The sequence below is a fragment of the Pseudophryne corroboree genome, chromosome 4 (assembly GCF_028390025.1).
Source record: "Pseudophryne corroboree isolate aPseCor3 chromosome 4, aPseCor3.hap2, whole genome shotgun sequence".
Taxonomy (NCBI): Eukaryota; Metazoa; Chordata; class Amphibia; order Anura; family Myobatrachidae; genus Pseudophryne; species Pseudophryne corroboree.
Genome location: NC_086447.1, coordinates 305,035,478 through 305,056,938, shown reverse-complemented (window position 1 = coordinate 305,056,938; position 21,461 = coordinate 305,035,478).

Here is a 21,461-nt window from a genome sequence, read left to right as displayed (position 1 = left end):
ACAACAATGCAATTGAAGCACTAAAACTACTCTCTTTTGTTTCTTCCTTTTTAAACACATCCACGGCTTACGAGTACCATTATGAAACATCTGAAATTTCCCCATCAAAAATGGCCGCCGGGATTGGACTTTTTACAATAGAATTATCTGTCAGCACTTCGTACTACAAGAAAATGGCCGTCGTTTGTTGACATCCGGAGCAGGGACATCAAATGTCACCCGATTAGACTACATTTGATGAGCGCATGCGCATGAGCGCAAGAAAATGAAAGCCGTGTTGAAATCCGGAGCAGGGTCATCAAGCGGCACATGATCAGGCCGCACTAGACGGGCGCATGCGCGGCAGCGCTCGGAGACCCGATTACCAGCATTCGGGGCCGGCGCATGCGCAGAGGGAGGCATCGGACACCGGAAGAGGGGCGGAAGTGACGCCACCCTCAGTCCGGACCAGAAGTCCCCGGAAAAGACTTAAAAACAACCTATAAGTATTAAAATATTACACTTAATATAGCGTTTTTCCTCAGCATTATGTTATCAATGTAGAGGGAGCACTGACACTGTGTTTTTGCAATGTAAAATGCATCCTCCAATTCTGAATCACTAATTGACAGGAAGTGATGTAACAATCACTTCCTCATTAGTATATGTATATATATATCTGAGCTGTCCCACACATAGATCACCCCTTGATGAAGTCCAGATAGGACGAAACGCGTTGGGTGTTACCAGACTAAACCCATCTTCTCAAGTTAAGCAGTTTTATGGTTCTTTTTTATCTTGTCTATACCATCATTTTATGCAGTCTATGTTACCCATTTTTTTAAATATTTTTAGGAGTAAATTCTCTGTATTTTTTAAGTTTGCTCTAAAAAGTTTTTTAACATCTTTTATTTGTGATTTTAGTGGTGTTACTGTCTTTTACTGGTGTATTTAGTAATAAATTTACAACCTTTTTTTATATATTTACGGTCTCCCAAATTCTATGTGACATCATTGGTCGCTTTGAAACACCTTATCCATCATTCCATATACATGACCCATAAAGCACTTTACCAATGCTTTTTTCTTAAGGTGTAGCAGACGCCCTACTAAATTCAAGGGAGTGTCCTTCAAGGGAGATTATATAGGTGTATATATATCTACTTATATATTATTTGATTGCACGTAATAATTTCTTAATTTTTGGTCTAAACTACTAGTGTTGATTGGCGAACGCATATTGGCGCGGTTGGTTCACTCGCTTCACACATATATATATATATATATATATATACATACCACTTCACAAATCACGGCACTGGAGACAAGTTTCAAATGCAATAAAAAGCTTGTAATGTAGGTAGACGCACGTTTCAGAGCTTCCGCTCCGTCCTCAGTACCATACAAGATAAACATGACTCAAATACACACACATATATATACCTGTGTAGGTCCCGCCAAGCACCGCCGCCGTCCACCTGGCTCCCGTTCACCGCCGCTGCTCTCACTTCCGTTTCCGCTCCCGACGTCATGTTGCCAGGCAACGCTCAGCTTGCGCGTCACCAGCCCCACAGTCTGCAGAGCGGGACATCACTGGTATTGCAGCTCCGGAACTGGTTCCCCCGGGGTCTGCAGCACACGCCTGACAGGGACCTATAACAAAAACCAACACATAATACAGACACTGGAAAAGAAAAAACTACATTAAACATACACAGTGATCATACCTAGTAGCATCTTGTCACTACTCAATGCGGATCAATTTATACATATACCCTAAGTTAGTTTGTATACCCCGTATCGAGATACCACTCATGCTAGGGTACCAACTGTAGAGAACAGCACTATTCCCCAATCCATCACCCCCAACAAGAGCAATGTAACCCCAATGTGTTGTACAATAGGGGCATAAAATCAATCAGTAATCCCATCCTGCACTTACTGCCAACATCCTTACACAGCATTCCAATTGATCTTGTCATTCAGAACAAAGGGAGTAAACATGTTTAACCTCATAATCCACCTTGATTCCTTTTCCAGCAAGCATTTAGCCCTGTTACCTCCCCGCAATGTGAGTGGTACGTGATCAATGCCAAAATAACTTAGATCACTTAATTTATGGCCAGCTTGTTTAAAGTGGCGCGCAACTGGTTGGTCAACTGTCTTGCCTTCGAGCGTCAATTTAATGGCTGACCGATGTGCTGCCATCCTTTCACTAAGCTTGCGCACGGTCTGGCCTATATAGTAAAGGCCACAGGGGCAGACAATGACATATACCACGAAAGAAGTAATGCACGTAATGACAAATCTAATGCCATACTTTTTTTCAATATTATGTGGGTGCTTGAAATCTTTGCACACCACCATATAGCGGCATGTGGTGCATTTCGGGCATCTGTAGCAACCAGGGGAATTGAAGTATAGAGGCTCTGAACGTCTAGACAACATAGCCACGTATTAATACGTGGCTATGTTGTCTAGACGTTCAGAGCCTCTATACTTCAATTCCGCACCACGAGGGGATTCGCGCTATGAAAGCATTCTTGGACAGGAACCTCGCTTCTAGTGTATTTGATCATGATTTGTTCCTGACCCTGCTTGAGCTCATTTTATATCGTAACTACTTCTTGTTCAATGGGGAATTTTACCTACAGCTGCAAGGGTGCGCGATGGGATCATCGGTAGCACCCTCGTATGCTAATGTTTATATGTTCGATCAAGAACATAAAATGTTCTTTAATAACCCTGCGGTGAGAAGTAAGTTACTGATGTACACTCGATACATCGACGATGTGTTCCTATTATGGGGGGGTGACCTTGAATCTTTTGAGGCCTTAATGTTGGAGATTAATAATTCATCATCTCCGATTAAGTTCACATATTCGTGTGACAACAGTGTGGCTAATTTTTTGGATGTCAAAGTGATGTTAGTGGATGGTGTTTTACAGTCAGAAATATACTCTAAACCTACTGATCGCAACACATTGTTGATGGCTTCCAGCCATCACCCTCCCGCATTGAAGAGGGGCTTACCAACATCACAGATGATGCGAGTGGCCCGCATCACCAGTGACCAGACCAAGGTACCTCAACTTTTGGATGAAATGATTTCCAAATTTGAGCACCGAGGGTATGATAGGCAGCTCCTCCGGGCACAAAAACAGAAAGTACTAGGTATGTCTCGCTGTGATTTGCTCACATCTAACAGCAATAAAGAGAGCACCATCTTACCCTGGAGCAGCGATTACTCGGTAGCCAGTCCCATTATTCATAGGGCCTCTAAGGCTCTTTGGCCCATAGTGGCATCAGACCCTGAACTCCCTGGGCTTAAGAAGATCAGACCAGTTGCAGCGTTTAGGAGGGGTCGGAATTTAAGGGACCGGTTGGTGCGTACAGACATTACAGGTATGGGTAAGGGGGACGCACCTAATGTTTATCGTAAAGCCCCTGGTTGCTACAGATGCCCAAAATGCACCACGTGCCGCTATATGGTGGTGTGCAAAGATTTCAAGCACCCACATAAAAATGAAAAAAAGTATGGCATTAGATTTGTCATTACATGCAATACTTCTTTCGTGGTATATGTCATTGTCTGCCCCTGTGGCCTTTACTATATAGGCCAGACCGTGCGCAAGCTTAGTGAAAGGATGGCAGCACATCGGTCAGCCATTAAATTGACGCTCGAAGGCAAGACAGTTGACCAACCAGTTGCGCGCCACTTTAAACAAGCTGGCCATAAATTAAGTGATCTAAGTTATTTTGGCATTGATCACGTACCACTCACATTGCGGGGAGGTGACAGGGCTAAATGCTTGCTGGAAAAGGAATCAAGGTGGATTATGAGGTTATACACGTTTACTCCCTTTGTTCTAAATGACAAGATCAATTGGAATGCTGTGTAAGGATGTTGGCAGTAAGTGCAGGATGGGATTACTGATTGATTTTATGCCCCTATTGTACAACACATTGGGGTTACATTGCTCTTGATGGGGGTGATGGATTGGGGAATAGTGCTGTTCTCTACAGTTGGTACCCTAGCATGAGTGGTATCTCGATACGGGGTATACAAACTAACTTAGGGTATATGTATAAATTGATCCGCATTGAGTAGTGACAAGATGCTACTAGGTATGATCACTGTGTATGTTTAATGTAGTTTTTTCTTTTCCAGTGTCTGTATTATGTGTTGGTTTTTGTTATAGGTCCCTGTCAGGCGTGTGCTGCAGACCCCGGGGGAACCAGTTCCGGAGCTGCAATACCAGTGATGTCCCGCTCTGCAGACTGTGGGGCTGGTGACGCGCAAGCTGAGCGTTGCCTGGCAACATGACGTCGGGAGCGGAAACGGAAGTGAGAGCAGCGGCGGTGAACGGGAGCCATGGGGACGGCGGCGGTGCTTGGCGGGACCTACACAGGTATATATATGTGTGTGTATTTGAGTCATGTTTATCTTGTATGGTACTGAGGACGGAGCGGAAGCTCTGAAACGTGCGTCTACCTACATTACAAGCTTTTTATTGCATTTGAAACTTGTCTCCAGTGCCGTGATTTGTGAAGTGGTGCATGTTGGATTACACTGGCACGGGGACCCATTGCTAATTGAGTATAAGAGTGCCAGCTGCTATGGACAATATATAGATATATATATATATAGTAGTACAGGGCAGCATTTTGGTGACCAACAGTATATAGTTGTACAGTACAGTAGGCCATTGCTATATCTTGCAGCTCCGTGTCACTTCAAGTATCCATATCTGTGCTGCATTGTTGTGAGCAGTATGTATATATATATATATATATATATATATATAGTAGTACAGTGCAGCATTTTGGTGACCACCAGTATATAGCTGTACAGTACAGGAGGCCATTGCTGTATCTTGCAGCTTTGTGTCACTGCAAGTATCCATATCTGTGCTGCATTGTTGTGAGCAGTATATATAGTAGTGCAGTGCAGCATTGTGACCAGTATACTACAGTACAATAGTCCAGTGCTGTTCTCGCTGCTCAGTGTCAGTTCTCCGTAGTATCATCAGTGCTCAGTAAAATCATTGCTCAGTATAATCAGTGATTGATCAGTATAATAAGTTCTCAGTATAATCAGTGCACTGTTAGACGTGTGCCCGTTTTCCGCCATTAGTGCATTGGGATTTAGTCAATTGATTAAGTTATTGTGTCCCCGGTACAAAATCCCATCTAGATTCCACTTCACTAGGCAGGCGATAGCGAGATTTTACCAATTAATATCAGTGATTTATAATTAATTATTAATTACAGTGATCTTGCCAAATGATTCCAGTGATTTTGTAATTTCTTCCAGTGATTTGGACAAATAATACCATTGATTAGAACGAATAATTCCTGTGATTTTGTCATTTTCTTCCAATGATTTGGACCAATAACACCATTGATTAGAACGAATAATTCCTGTGATTTTGTCATTTTCTTCCAGTGATTTGGACCAATAATACCATTGATTAGAACGAATAATTCCTGTGATATTGAGGTGTTTGTGTCGCTTAGCTTAGCCGTCCAGAGACCACAGTGCACCTCTTTTTCTTTTTTCTTTGCATCATGTGCTGTTTGGGGCCAATTTTTTTAAGTGCCAACTTGTCTGACACTGCAGTGCCACTCCTAGATGGGCCAGGTGTTTGTGCCACCCTCTTGAGTCGCTTAGCTTAGTCATCCAGCGAGCTTGGTGCAAATTTTAGGACTAAAAATAGTATTGTGAGGTGTGAGGTGTTCAGAATAGACTGGAAATGAGTGGAAATTATGGTTATTGAGGTTAATAATACTATAGGATCAAAATTACCCCCAAATTATATGATTTAAGCTGTTTTTAAGGGTTTTTTTTTTTTAAAAAACACCCGAATCCGACAAAAAAATTTCAGGGAGGTTTTGCCAAAACGCGTCCGAATCCAAAACACGGCCGCGGAACCTAATCCAAAACCAAAACACAAAACCCGAAAAATTTCCGGTGCACATCACTAAATATATATATACATATATATATATATATATATACATACATACACACACACACACACACAAAAAAAGTCCAGAGTGCACTTAATTTTTAATGCTGTTTGGGAGGGTCTCAATTCAGTTTCTTCATTCAGAAATCTTTCCAAAAGTTCTTAGCTTTTTTGGGGTCCTTTTGGTACCCTCTCACCAAAAAAACATTTCACCCATAAAGAGTTTATTCAGTATTTTAATTAATTCCATTAAACATAGCAAGATTCTTCTAAAAGCATAGATGTGTCAACCCAGCTTTTCCATATATACACCTCACACTGGTTAATGAGCAAAAATATCACCCTCACATTGTGGTGTGAGCTCTAGGGTGATTTTACAGACAGGTTGGTGGTGAATGGAAAGGATAAACCCTACTGTACGCATTTTGTCCAACTGGACTTCTTCAGGTTAATAATATCTTGGTGATAGAAAAATGGCAGGATCTTTAAAAGGATTCCACCAGATTGTGATTCATTATCTTTAACATAGGTGTGGTCAGTGAGTAATGCCTTGATTATTCTTTAAGATTGTTTAGTAAAAACATTTTTAGTTCACCCCAAGGAGGGCCAAAGTAATACCCAAATGATAAGATGAGGAAATTGATAGTGCTTTGTCTTAAGGGGTAACTGTACCCCTTGAACCCAATTATGCGGTTAAAGATGTCATGAACCATCAGGTTTCACAAATCATATAACACCTGGATAAAATGTGGCAATCATGGTGATTCATAGACTAAAATCTGTACACACTAGAAAGTCCTTGTATCAGCCTGACATGTGCTTTTGCCATTTTTCTGATATCACCAATATATTATTAACTCCTGAAGATGTCCAATTGGACAAAACGCGTAGGGTTTATCCTTTCCATTCACCACCAACCTGTCTGTAAAATCATATGCCAGAGGAAGAGAGATGCAGATGCACACCCTTAGCACTAAGAACACTGATAGCAAAAATAATTTAAATAAACTCTCACAATTAACATGGGGTATAATTGAAGTGCTTAGCACACATTTGCGCAAATATGCGGGCCCATGTACCGTGGCCAGGTGACTTCATCACATGGGTCCCTAACATTCCTAATACTATCACATTCTATAAATTTATTCAGGACTTACCTCTAAATAGGGCCGTATCAATGTGTGATCTGAAATGCAGGAACGCAGCTAATTAAAACACCTGAGGGTGAATGGGAGGAGTGCCAATACCAAAGGAAGGAAGTCTTGCCTTCCAGTATACAATATATACACAAATATAGTGGAAAAAGGGGGGGACCTGGACTGCACATCCTAATACTAAAGATATCAAGAGGTGATATCATGCTGAGGCTTCTAATACTATGCTGGAGGAAGAGAGATGCAGATGCACACTCTTAGCACTAAGAACACTGATAGTAAAAATAATTTAAATAAAACCTCACAATTAACATGGAGTATAATTGAAGTTCTTAGCACACATTTGCGCAAATATGCAGGCCAATGTACCGCGGCCAGGTGACTTCATCACATGGATCCCTAACTTTCCTAATTCTATCACATTCTATAAATTTATTCAGGACTTACCTCTAAATAGGGCCTTATCAATGTGTGATCTGAAATGCAGGAACCCAGTATTAGGAATGTTAGAGACCCATGTGATGAAGTCACCTGGTTGCGGTACTTGGTGCCAGGTAAGGGGGGATGATGCCTTGGGCCCAAGCTGGGCCCTTCCATCAGACCTGGGTAAAAAATACCTGCTCCCCCCACCAGGGGCATCTCTAGAGAGGAGGGGACCCATGTGCAGACTCCGTGTGTGGGGCCCCTCCTCTCCTGTAGCCACTGCGCCACTGCTAGCGCTCTGAGCGCTGTAGACTCTGGCACAGTGCCAGAGTCTACAGCGCATGATCAGGACACTGAGGAGGGGGCCCACACATGGTCAGCGATGGACTCCAGAAAGGTAAGTATAGGAGAAATGGATGCAGTGTATGCAGTGTGGGGCCCCCGGGACTCATGGGCCCGTGTGCACTGCACACACTGCACCCATTATAGAAACGCCAATGCCCCCCACCTCTTGGCACCATTGTATCTACAAACAAACATAAGACAGAAAAAAATAAGTTACAAAATAAGTTCAAAGAGAGGAAATCTTTTGCTGCGCCTGTGTTTGACAATTATTAATTGATCAATCTTAATAAAACGAACCTGGAACTAATGGTGTAAGGAGCACGTTTGCCGCTATAAGGAGTTGTGCGATACTCCTACCAACATAACCAGAGAGAGAAATTAATAGAGGCGCTCATGACACCCGAACACCATAATTTCCCAGGTTCTATAACAACCAAAGAGTCAGATGAATTTATAAAATATATATTTAATATTCACAATGATCTAATAAAAATACCACTTAATAGAAACAATTCATAGGTAATATTGATCGTAACTTACTGATTTACCGCATATATAAATATAAAAACACATGAATTATCTAAGCTATTGCAATGATTGCTGTATAGATGGAACTTCACTGAACTGGCTGATTGAAAGTTCAGATGTAACAATGTGTTACAATCCTTGGGAAACACTGTTGCCACAGCTGCTGAATGTGATTCCTAAATAAGACACAGTTACTGCACGTTTGAAATGAGCAACTTCAATACGGATGAACGGCATATATCGGTTGTGTGTAAAAGATTACCTCTCCATGTGGGCTGGTGAACCCGAGCGTCCCCGGGTGAGTTCAAAACTTGCCCAGTGAAGTGTAGAACTGGAGGGTACGTAGCGTGTATGGATGTACGGAACACCACTGATTCGAGCTCAATTGTCCTGCGGGTGCTTACCAATAAGTGCTGTAAAGATTGGTAGAGAAGGCAGGTGTGAGGCTGTTTGATGGAAAACTGCCACGCAAATCCGGCTGTATTTGGAGTCTCTTCCTAGACTACCTGGACGTGCACCGTCCGCCGGTAGTCAGCGGGAGGGAGGATGTTAAGGGCTGGTCACAGTTGCCGCACAGAGCTCACGGCCTGAAATTCACCGGCATTAGCAGTAAGCAGCCAGCATTTCACACGGAACCAAGCCGTGAGCTCTGTGCGGCAACTGTGACCAGCCCTTAACATCCTCCCTCCCGCTGACTACCGGCGGACGGTGCACGTCCAGGTAGTCTAGGAAGAGACTCCAAATACAGCTGGATTTGCGTGGCAGTTTTCCATCAAACAGCCTCACACCTGCCTTCTCTACCAATCTTTACAGCACTTATTGGTAAGCACCCGCAGGACAATTGAGCTCGAATCAGTGGTGTTCCGTATATCCATACACACTACGTACCCTCCAGTTCTACACTTCACTGGGCAAGTTTTGGACTCACCCGGGGACGCTCGGGTTCACCAGCCCATATGGAGAGGTAATCTTTTACACACAACCGATATATGCCGTTCATCCATATTGAAGTTGCTCATTTCAAACGTGCAGTAACTGTGTCTTATTTAGGAATCACATTCAGCAGCTGTGGCAACAGTGTTTCCCAAGGATTGTAACACATTGTTACATCTGAACTTTCAATCAGCCAGTTCAGTGAAGTTCCATCTATACAGCAATCATTGCAATAGCTTAGATAATTCATGTGTTTTTATATTTATATATGCGGTAAATCAGTAAGTTACGATCAATATTACCTATGAATTGTTTCTATTAAGTGGTATTTTTATTAGATCATTGTGAATATTAAATATATATTTTATAAATTCATCTGACTCTTTGGTTGTTATAGAACCTTGGAAATTATGGTGTTCGGATGTCATGAGCGCCTCTATTAATTTCTCTCTCTGGTCACAAAATAAGTTCAGCATTTTTATTAAATTAAATAAAAATGTGTAACTGTCGGGTTATTGCTGGTGGGTGATAGCACAGTTATAGAAGTCATAAAGTGGTATATTTACTAATTATTGGGCTTTTGACCTGATAATTATAGTTTCCTATCGCTGATATTTGTGGCAATAAGAAACAAAAGATTGGCCTTATCTATTAGAAAATACTGTACATCTAGGGACACGGGCTCCGAAAGCTGATGCAATCCATTCACTTCTCTATCAGAAGTCTTCTGACCACGCATGTGCAAGTGGTGAGTGCTGATGATGTTACTTTTTGTGGAGTATAGCCTATGGACTACAATGGCTAATGCCATCTGAGATGCATTAGCTACCAGGGTTTGGTTCCCTGAGAAGCGAACCCCCTCCCGAACTTCACTACCCGAGCCTGGATTCAAGTCAGGCTTGGGTTTTCGTGCCTGACTCAGAAACCAGAACGAGGTAAAATGTCGTCATCCCACTGTCGGATTCTCGAGAGGTCTGTATTCCATACAAGGAGTAGCGCCTCGCCGCAATTTTCACTCCGACATTGGAGAGTGTATAGAGTATAGAGAGAGGACGTGTCTCCGTCCTCAGTGTCCTGCATCAATTCAGTGATAGTGATTTGTGCTGCATCAGTCTAGTCACAGTGGTGGTGTCCTCTGCTGCCATATGTCCAGTGCTGCTGTATAAGTCCAGTCCAGTGGTGCTGTGTTGTGCTGGATCAGTCCAGTGGTGGTGTCTTGTGCTGCATCAGTCCAGTCACAGTGGTGGTGTCCTCTGCTGCCATATGTCCAGTGCTGCTGTATAAGTCCAGTCCATTGCAGTGGTGCTGTGTTATCCTGCATCAGTCCAGTGGTGGTGTCCCTGTGCTGCTGTGTATGTCCAGTGGTACTGCCATTTATGTCCAGTGATACTGCCATATATGTCCAGTGATACTGCTGTATATGTTCAGCAGTACTGCCATATAAATCCAGTGATACTGCCATATATGTCCAGTGGTATTGCCATATAAATCCAGTGGTACTGGCGTAAAAATCCAGACCAGTGATACTGCCGTATATGTCCAGTGATACTGCCGTATAATTTCAGTGATACTGCCATATAAATCCAGTGGTACTGTTGTATAATTTTTAGTGGTACTGCCATATAAATCCAGTCCGGTGATACTGCCGTATAATTTCAGTGGTACTGCCATATAATTCCATTGATACTGCCGTATAATTCCAGTGGTACTTGCGTATAATTCCAGTGGTACTGGAGTATAAATCCAGTCCAGTGGTACTGCCGTATATGTCCAGTGGTACTGCCATATAATTCCAGTGATACTGCCATATATGTCCAGTGGTCATACCGTATAAATCCAGTGGTACTGGTGTATAAATTCAGTCCAGTGATACTGCCGTATATGTCCAGTGGTACTGCCGTATAAATCCAGTGATACTGCTGTATATGTCCAGTACTACTGTCATATAAATCTAGTGGTACTGTCATATAAATCCAGTCCAGTGATACTGCCGTATATGTCCAGTGGTACAGCCGTATAATTCCAGTGATACTGCCATATCATAGTTTCTGAGGTTGAAAAAAGACAATTGTCCATCGAGTTCAACCTATTTGTGGTCTCCTATGCATGATGATTTGACTAAAATTTCTGACTGATGCTGATGTCAGCCATTGCATTTTATCCCTATTTATAGTAACTATAATGCATGACTATGCACCATACCCCTGGATATCCTTATTCATTAGGAATTTATCTAACCCATTCTTAAAGGTGTTGACTGAGTTGGCCATTACAACTCCCTCAGGCAGGGAATTCCAAACACGTATTGTCCTTACCGTGAAAAAGCCTTTACGCCGTATTGTGCAGAATCTCCTCTCCTCTAAATTAAGCGAGTGTCCACGAGTCCTCTGTGTTGATCTAACCAAAAACAGGTCCTGCGCAAGCTCTTTGTATTGTCCCCTTATATATTTGTAGATGTTGATCATATCCCCTCTTAGTCTCAGTTTTTCCAATGTAAACATGCCTAGTTTTTCAAGCCTTTCCTTGTATTCCATCGTCTCCATGCCCTTAATTAGTTTGGTCGCCCGCCTCTGAACCTTTTCTAGCTCCAGAATATCCTTTTTGTAGTACGGTGCCCAGAATTGTACACAGTATTCAAGGTGTGGCCTCACTAGTGATTTATATAACGGGAGTATAATACTCTCGTCCCTAGCATCAATACCCCGTTTTATGCATGCTAATATCTTATTAGCCTTCTTTGCTGCAGTCCTACTTTGGGTACTACTGCTTAGTTTGCTATCTATGAGGACACCTAAGTCCTTTTCCAGTACAGAATCCCCTAATTTTACCCCATTTAGTAGGTAGGTGTTATTTTTGTTCTTGTTACCACAGTGCATTACCTTACACTTGTCTGTGTTGAAGCGCATTCTCCATTTGGCTGCCTATGCTTCTAATTTAACTAAGTCGTTCTGTAAAGACTCGGCATCCTCCTCTGTATTTATAGCCTTACACAATTTGGTATCATCTGCAAAAATTGACACCATGCTCTCTAGACCTTCTGTTAGGTCGTTAATGAAAATATTGAACAATAGTGGTCCTAATACTGAGCCTTGCGGCACACCACTTAGCACTTCAGTCCAAGTTGAAAAAGATCCATTAACCACAACTCGCTGCTCCCTATTATCTAACCAGTTTTTGACCCAAGTGCATATTGTGCTTCCTAGCCCTGATTCTTGTAGCTTGTAGATAAGTCTCATGTGTGGTACAGTATCGAACGCTTTGGCAAAGTCTAAAAAGATTACATCCACGTCTTTACCCTGATCTAGGTTTGCGCTTACTGTTTCATAAAAGCCAAGTAAGTTGGTTTGACAGGATCTGTCCTTCATAAACCCATGTTGATTCCTTTTAATGAACTTATTGACTTCATATAATTCCAGTAGTACTGGCGTATAAATCCAGTCAAGTGATACTGCCGTATATGTCCAGTGGTACTGCCGTATATATGTCCAGTGGTACTGGTGTATTAATCCAGTCCAGTGATACTGCCATATATGTCCAGTGATACTGCCGTACATGTCCAGTGATACTGCGGTATATGTCCACTGGTATTGCCGTATAAATCCAGTAGTACTGTCATATAAATCCAGTCCAGTGATACTGCCATATATGTCCAGTGGTACTGCCATATATGTCCAGTGATACTGCCGTATATGTCCAGTGGTACTGCCATATAAATCCAGTGGTACTGCATATAAATCCAGTCCAGTGATACTGCAGTATATGTCCAGTGGTACTGCCATATAAATCCAGTGATACTGCCATATATGTCCAGTGGTACTGCCGTATAAATCCAGTGGTACTGCTGTATAAATCCAGTCCAGTGATACTGCTGTATATGTCCAGTGGTACTGCAGTATAATTCCAGTGGTACTGGCATTAAAATCCAGTGATACTGCCATATAATTCCAGTCCAGTGGTACTACCGTATAAGTCCAGTGGTACAGGGCTGTAAAATTCCAGTGATACTGCCGTATAATTCCATTGGTACTGGCGTATAAGTCCAGTGATACTGTTGTATAATTCCACTGGTACTAGCATATAAATCCAGTGATACTGCCGTATAAATCCAGTCCAGTGTACTGCCGAATATGTCCAGTGGTGCTGCCATATAATTCTAGTGATACTGCCGTATAATTCCAGTGATACTGCCGTATAATTTCAGTGGTACTGGCATATAACTCCAGTGACACTGCCGTATAAATCCAGTCCAGTGGTGCTGCCATATAAGTTCAGTGATGTTGTCCTGTTCTGTATATTATTTACTCAAAATAAAGGGGTTATTATTATTTAATCCAAATCATTTTCACAGGATTTGCCCTGTTTGGTGTAGAGGTACGCTCTTCTGTACCACATATTGTTACGTAACTCCACAAAAATAATGGAGAACAAAAATTTGAAGGATAAAATAGGGAAAGATCAAGAACCACTACCTCCTAGTGCTGAAGCTGCTGCCACTAGTCATGACATAGATGATGAAATACAATCAGCGTCGTCTGCCAGGGCCAATGCCCAATGTGATAGTAGAGGGCATGTAAAATCCAAAAAGTCAAAGTTCAGTAAAAAGACCCAAAAAAATTAATTGAAATGGTCTGAGGAGATCCGTAAACTTGCCAATATGCCATTTACGACATGGAGTTGCAAGGAACAGCTAAAGCCCTGGCCTATGTTCATGACTAGTAGTTCAGCTTTACATGACGATGGAAGCCCTCATCCTTAAGCCGCGCCTCCACCCCCCTGCCTCATGCCGTGAACATCTCAGCTTTGCTTGCATACTGCCATCAGGCTACCTCCCACTTGCCTGCACCTCTTGTCATCTGTCTGTCGCCCCTTCCCAATAGATTGTTAGCTCTTCAGAGCAGGGCCCTCTTTCCTCTTGTTATCTAAGCCCTCGTCTCAACATATTTCACTCACAGCTCTCCCCTACTCAACGACCATCTTTATCCTGCTAGTAAAGGCTCATCTCCATCTATGGCCACCAGCCTCTAGTAGTACGATGATCACTCCCTCAATACTTACATCTTATCTGTATTATGTCTTGAGAATGTGTGGTGCTGTTACCTGTACTCTATTTCTGTTATTTATTTACTGTAATGCAATGTTTTGTCCCCTGTACTGTCCTTTGTACGGCGCTGCGAAACACATGTGGCGCCTTATAAATAAAATGTAATAATAATAATCCTCCCGCTAGAAAAATGAAAAGAGTTATGCTGGCAAAAGCACAGCAAAGAACTGTGCTTTCTAAGATGGTATCACAAATCCCCAAGGAGAGTCCAAGTGTGTCGGCGGTTGTGATGCCTGATCTTCCCAACACTGGACAGGAAGAGGTGGCTCCTTCCACCATTTGCCCGCCCTATGCAAGTGCTGGAAGTAGCTCCCACAGTCCAGTTTCTGATATTCAAAATGTAGATGTCACTGTTGAAGTACACCAGGATGATGATATGGGTGTTGCTGGAACTGAGGTGGCAGTTGACAATGAGTATTCTGATGGTGATGTTGTTTTTTATAATGAGGCACCGGGGTAGACACCTGTTGTCCGTTGAATGAAGAAGCCCATTGTGATGCCTGGGCAAAGTACAAAAAAAAAGCCACCTCTTCGGTGTGGATTATTTCTACACAAATCCAGACAACAGATGTTAAGCCGTGTGTTGCCTCTGTCAATCTGTAATAAGTAGAGGTAAGGACATTAACCACCTAGGAACATCCTCCCTTATACGTCACCTGCTGCGCACTCATCAGAAGTCAGTGTCAAGCTGTGAAACTTTGGGTAAGAGTGTAAGCAGTCCACTGACACCTAAATCCCTTTTTCCTCTTGTACCCAAGCTCCTGCAAGGCACACCACCAACTCCCTCAACATCAACTTCCTCCTCAGTCAGGAACATCAGTAGTCCTGCAGGCCATGTCACTGGCAAGACTGAGGAATCCTCTCCTAACCAGGATTCCTACGGAGGATCCTTGAATGGTACACCTACTGCTGCAGTTGCTGCCATCGTCATCCCAGAGGGGAAGTCGGAAGACCACTTGTACTACTTCCAGTAAGCAATTGACTGTCCAACAGTCCTTTGTGAGGAAGATGAAATATGACAGCAGTCATCCTGTTGCAAAGCGGATAACTGAGGCCTTGACAGCTATGTTGGTGTTAGACGTGCATCCAGTATCCACCATTAGTTCAGTGAATTGATGGCGGTAGTGTCCCCCTCGGTACCAAATACCATCTAGGTTCCACTGCACTAGGCAGACGATACCAAGAATGTACAGAGACATCAGAAAAAGTTTCCTCAGTGTCCTACAAAATGCAGTTGTACCCACTGTCCACTTAACCACAGACATGTGGACAAGTGGAACAGGGCAGACTAAGGACTACATGACTGTGACAGCCCACTGGGTAGATGTATTGCCTCCCGCAGCAATAACAGCAGCGGCACCAGTAGCAGCATCTCACAAATACCAACTTGTTCCTAGGCAGGCTACGCTATGTATCACCGCTTTCCGTAATTTGCACACCGCTGACAACATCTTATGGAAACTGAGGGACATCATCGCACAATAGCTTACCCCAATTAGACTCTCCTGGGGATTTGTGATATCGGACAATGCCACCAGCACGTCCTGTGTTTTGCACATACAATTAATTTGGTGGTGCAGAATTTTTTGAAAAATAACATGGGCATGCAGGAGATGCTATTGGTAGCCCAAAAAATTGCGGGCCACTTTCGATATTCAGCCACCGTGTGCCGAACACTGGAGCGCCGAACACTGGAGCGCCAACCTGCCCTGCCATCACCTGAAGCAAGAGGTGGTAATGAGGTAGAATTCATCACTTTATATGCTTCAGAGGATGGAGGAGCAGCAAAAGGCCATTCAAGTCTATACATCCACCTATGATATAGGCAAAGGAGGGGGAATGCACCTGACTCAAGCGCAGTGGAGAATGATTTCCATCTTGTGCAAGGTTCTCCAACCCTTCAAACTTGCCACACGTGAAGTCGGTTCATACACTGCCAGTTTGAGTCAGGTCATTCCCCTCATCAGGCTTTTGCAGAAGCAGCTGGAGAAATTGAAGGAGGAGCTAAGATGGAGCGATTCCGCAAAGTATGTGGGACTTGTGGATGGAGCCCTTCATTCACTTTGCCAAGATTCAAGGGTGGTCAATCTGTTGAAATCAGAGCACTACATTTTGGACACTGTGCTCTATCCTAGGTTTAAAGCCTACTATACGTTGTATCTCTTTTTCTGGCAGACACAAGTCTGCAGAGATCCAAAAACCTGCTGGTGAGAAAATTATCAACTCAAGCGGAACGTAACCTGTCAACAGCTCACACTTGCACTCAAAAGTGCCGCACACTTGTGTCACTAAGCTTAGTCATACAGCTACCTCATTGCACCTCTTTTCTTCTTTGTATGATGTGATGTTTGGGGCCTTTTTTATATCTGCCATCCTGTCTGCCACTGCAGTGCCACTCCTAGATGGGCCAGGTGTTTGTGCCGCACACTTGTGTCGTTTAGCTTAGTCATCCAGCCACCTCGGTGCAACCTTTTGGCCTAAAAACAATATTGTGAGGTATGAGGTGTTCAGAATAGACTGAAAATGAGTGGAAATGAATGTTATTGAGTTTAATAATACCGTTGGATCAAAATGATCCCCAAATTATGCAATTTTAGCTGTTTTTATGTTTTGGTTTTTTTTCCAAAATCATCCAGATCCAAAACCAAAACACAAAAGGGTGGTTTTGGCAAAACCAATCCAGATCCAAAACACAAGCATGGAACCAGAACCAAACCACAACACAAAACACGAAAAGTCCCCGCCTCACATCATATATATATATATATATATATGTATATATATATATATATATATATATATACACACACACTATCTGCTGATGTCCACCATAGATGTATCTGTAGGATACTTATTGGGTGTATTGGTTGGATATCCCAAAAATATTACTTGATAAGCCCCAATGGATTTATTGAAGAGGAAATTGTACTTGCTGTCATTTTTAAGTTCAGTTACGGGTCATTGTATACGGTGTTGCCTTTGTTCATCCATGCACTTTTGATAGGCAGTCACTAGCCATGGTAAGGGGAGTCAGAATCAAAGTTGGACTCCCAAACTGGGGCAGAAGAGTTAGAGATAAGGGGTGGGGAGACAAAGGAACACGTCGGCAGAGGTGGTCACAGGAACACATGAAGAGGGGGTGTCAGAGGCACACTTGATATGGGAGTTCAGAAACACATGGAGGGTACAGTGGCACACTTGGGAATGGGAGTTCAGAAGCATACTTTGGTAGGGGATACAATAGTACAATAGGGTAGGCACACTTGGGGATGAATATGCAGAGACAAACCTCGGAGGGGGGAACAGAGGCACACTTACAGAGGAATTGGGGCAGAGCCACACTTGTGGAGCGATAGGGCAGAGGCACACTTGAGAAACTTAGGTGTTCCTCTATTGCTGTGCAGAACAGTGGGCAGGTGCAAGCATCATGTGGAAGAAGAAAGAAGGAGGTGAATTGAGGGTGGGAGAATAGGAGGAGCCACCAGTCACTAAAGCCTTCATGTTCTAATCAGAATAGGCACAGAGGCATTCAACTTTCAAGCCCCATCACCCATATAAATCCCAATCAGCTGATCATCAATGTGTCAATTTTAGGCAGAGGGATGGGATAGCATCATGCCAGTGATTTCAGGAGCAAACTTAGTCACAGACAGACCTCTGCATGCTGCAGGCCCCCTCTGTGATCCCAGGCCCAGTACATAAGTATCCCCTGTACTCCACTGATAGCAGCCCTGGTGCTAAGTGCTCTTTGTTTATGTTTCTACATTTTATATATTTCTCTGTTAATTGTATGATATTAAGCACTCATTAGGTGTTGTTTCAGCATCATTTTTCCAATATATTGTTTTGTGTGCTCTATTAAGAATTAACAATATTAATTAAGCTTGCCAAGGAAGATGAATAGAAACATCTGAGACACATTTTTTTTTAAGTAACAGCACTCCAGTCCCATTAAATGGGGCACAGGTGCCAACACCAGATACATTATAATAAGGTACAAAGAATTATAGCAGACATAAGATTAATTCAGTAAAAAGAAGCAATTATGGACATGCAGGTCTGCACTAGTAGCAAGTATTATAGTATAAAAATATATATGAATACATATGAATATTTTAATTAGAGAATGTTTGTTCATCCGTTGAGATACAGCCTAAGGTTCTATTATTATTTAAAAATCAGTGGTTGCTTTGTATATATGAGTCTATATGCAGATTTGTACACAAGTTTACAGTGCACTCTTCCCCTACCTGTACTCAGATACTCATCATCATCATCATCAACATTATCATCATCATGATCAACAACAGCCTATATTTGGTGCCACTGTTATGCCTGGAAACCTTTGTATTTGCCACATTGGCGTGAAGCTGAAAATTATCATGTTCCTGCTGTGAGAGGCGAAGTAGGTGTGACCAGTGCTGGGTGGGTGTGGCCATTGCCATGTGGGTGTGTCTCCCAATATTGTGAGCTCCAGTGCCTTTATATGTGAAAGTCAAGTCGGCCAGAGGGAGGGAGGTAACTGGCAGTCTAGATTTAGGGGGGTGGTCAGATGCAGGAAAAAAATAAAATAGCTCAGTTTGTCTGCAATGCGTGGTGAGAAACATGTGCAATGAGATCCAGTATATGCTTCTCTGAGTGCACTGCAGACAAATTCCAGTTTTATTTTTTGCTCCTGCTTCTTTCTCTTGGTGCACCTTATTGGCTGAACTCAGTGATGGGGTGGAGAGTAAATGGAGGAGGCAGGTAGACATCAGTCTTCACTGCTCTTCTCCCCTCAGGAGGCTCTTTGCTCCATACTGAGATGGCTAATTTTTTATTTTATTTTTCAAAGGAAAATGGAAAGCTGATGCTTCTATGAATTGTTCTACCCATATGGGGAGCTAGACACCGCTGCAGAAACCAGAGATTTCTCCACAGTAACCCCTTCCCTGAATGGGAGGAAGCAGTGAAAAGCCCTGTTATTACTGATAAGGGGCTTTTCACTGCTCCATGAATTGACCCCAAAGTGAAGAGAGATAAAGTACCAACCAATAAGCTCCTAGCTGTCATTTTTCATACACATCCTGTAAAACAACAGTTAGTAGCTGGTTGGTTGGTTGGTTGGTTGGTTGGTTGGTTGGTTGGTTGGTTGGTTAGTAATTTCTCTCTCTCCAAGCTTTGATAAATGTAGCCAATATTTAATCTTTAGTGGATTGACAAAATGCCATGCATAAATAAAATTGTACAGTATAACAGCATATCATTTGTGATAAACAGTGTAATAAAATTTACAGTAACAACACTTTTCACCCAAATTTAACATCAGTAAAGTCTTTCCAAGCAATGTGATATCTCCTGCCATACACTAATATTTCCCAAGCTTCTCAAAGACACCAAACTCAGGAAGATTTTGAAATATTCAAAATTGAGAGTTTCTATATCATGTTTTTTTCTGTATTTTAAGTATTTGTAGTCATATGTACTGTTGTATGCAAAAATGTAATTACTATAATTTAATTATATGATTTTTAATTATGTTGTTTTTCTAACTAATTGATTCTTCCCCCCCCCCCCCCCCGGATTTACTCACCTTATGAAAATTATCCACTTGTCTCCATGTTAACCTATGCTGCCTCTAAATGTTCTGCTTTCTGGTTCCTTAAGCATCAGATTGTACAGATGTGGCAAGTGTTAGAATGACACCTGGCACAATGATTTTAATAAACCATGTAATTCCCTAGTTACATTTTCACATTGCAATAATATGATGTAAACTGTCTAAATTAGCATTACTGGTGTGCATGTCAATGGCTACTTGGACTACTTGGGTGATGTCATGTTGCAAAAGTCATTCCCTCTTATAATCCATTTCCATGATTAAACTAAAACTGACAGGGTCCTCATGCCCACCAAATGCATAACCCGCACCAATGTTTATAGCATGGTCTGATTAATGATAATTTGTGTGGACAGCAAGATGACCCCAAGCAAAAGTAGCAACCAGAACCAGGCTCTGCCAGTTTGGTCTTGTCATATATAAATCAGGGAGGTCCACAGCATTGGATTTGTCTACCATAGTGTTTGCCAGTCTCATTCTGGTCAGCACTGGGATGCAATATGCAGTCTAAGGAGAAACCGGGCCCACAAAAATGTATGGGCCCCAGCAGGGAAAACTAGTCCCATGCTAAATAGCACTGGGGATATTCCTAAACCCCTCCCCCCCAGGTGGTGGGGATCAGGGTAATGGGACTTGTGTATGCCAGCACTGGATTTTAATACTTACAGTTTGATAACACAAGGCTTAAACCATGATTTTGTGCTTAAATGGTTATTGAGAAAAATGGAGGTCTTTACTTTTAGATTTATAGTATTTATTTATTTATTTGTATATCTAACAGTAAAGTTATTGCATATTGAAAACAAGAAAGTATCCAGAGCTGCTGCGCCACTTCTGGTGTTCCTGAGTGTTTATATTGATAAAGTTATCCATGGTGCCAGAAGCTGGATGTGACAAAGGATATTGGTAGTATTTAAGTGATTACAGATGAACCCACCAAATGCCTTGAAAAAGACTGTTCCCAGTCTAAATACATTGATTTGTTGGTTTCATCATTACTGTGCAGTCCGGTGTAGGAGGTCTGTGTCAAGGGACATGTTCCCAGGTCACTACCTCTGTGTATACGATGTTCTTCTTTTACCTTTAAATCTGGTACACAGCCATTTAATGTGTATTGATCTATATCTACAAATGTGAAATCCCTCACTCACTCACTCACTGACAGACTCATCACTAATTAAGATGAAATTTAACATAGGTATTCTTCAGGTGAGAAATAGGAAAACTAGGTAATCAGAATTTTAATAAACCTCCCCTAAGGGGATGAAAAGAATGTTGACATAATGACATCATTACCGATGCGTGGATTGCATTGCATGAACGGTAACGCCCAAACGGACAATTGGATCAAAATTTGGATTGGACCTCCATTGTATATAATTTAATAAACTACAAAAATGGTCCTGTCACTTTTTTTGACCGTGTCT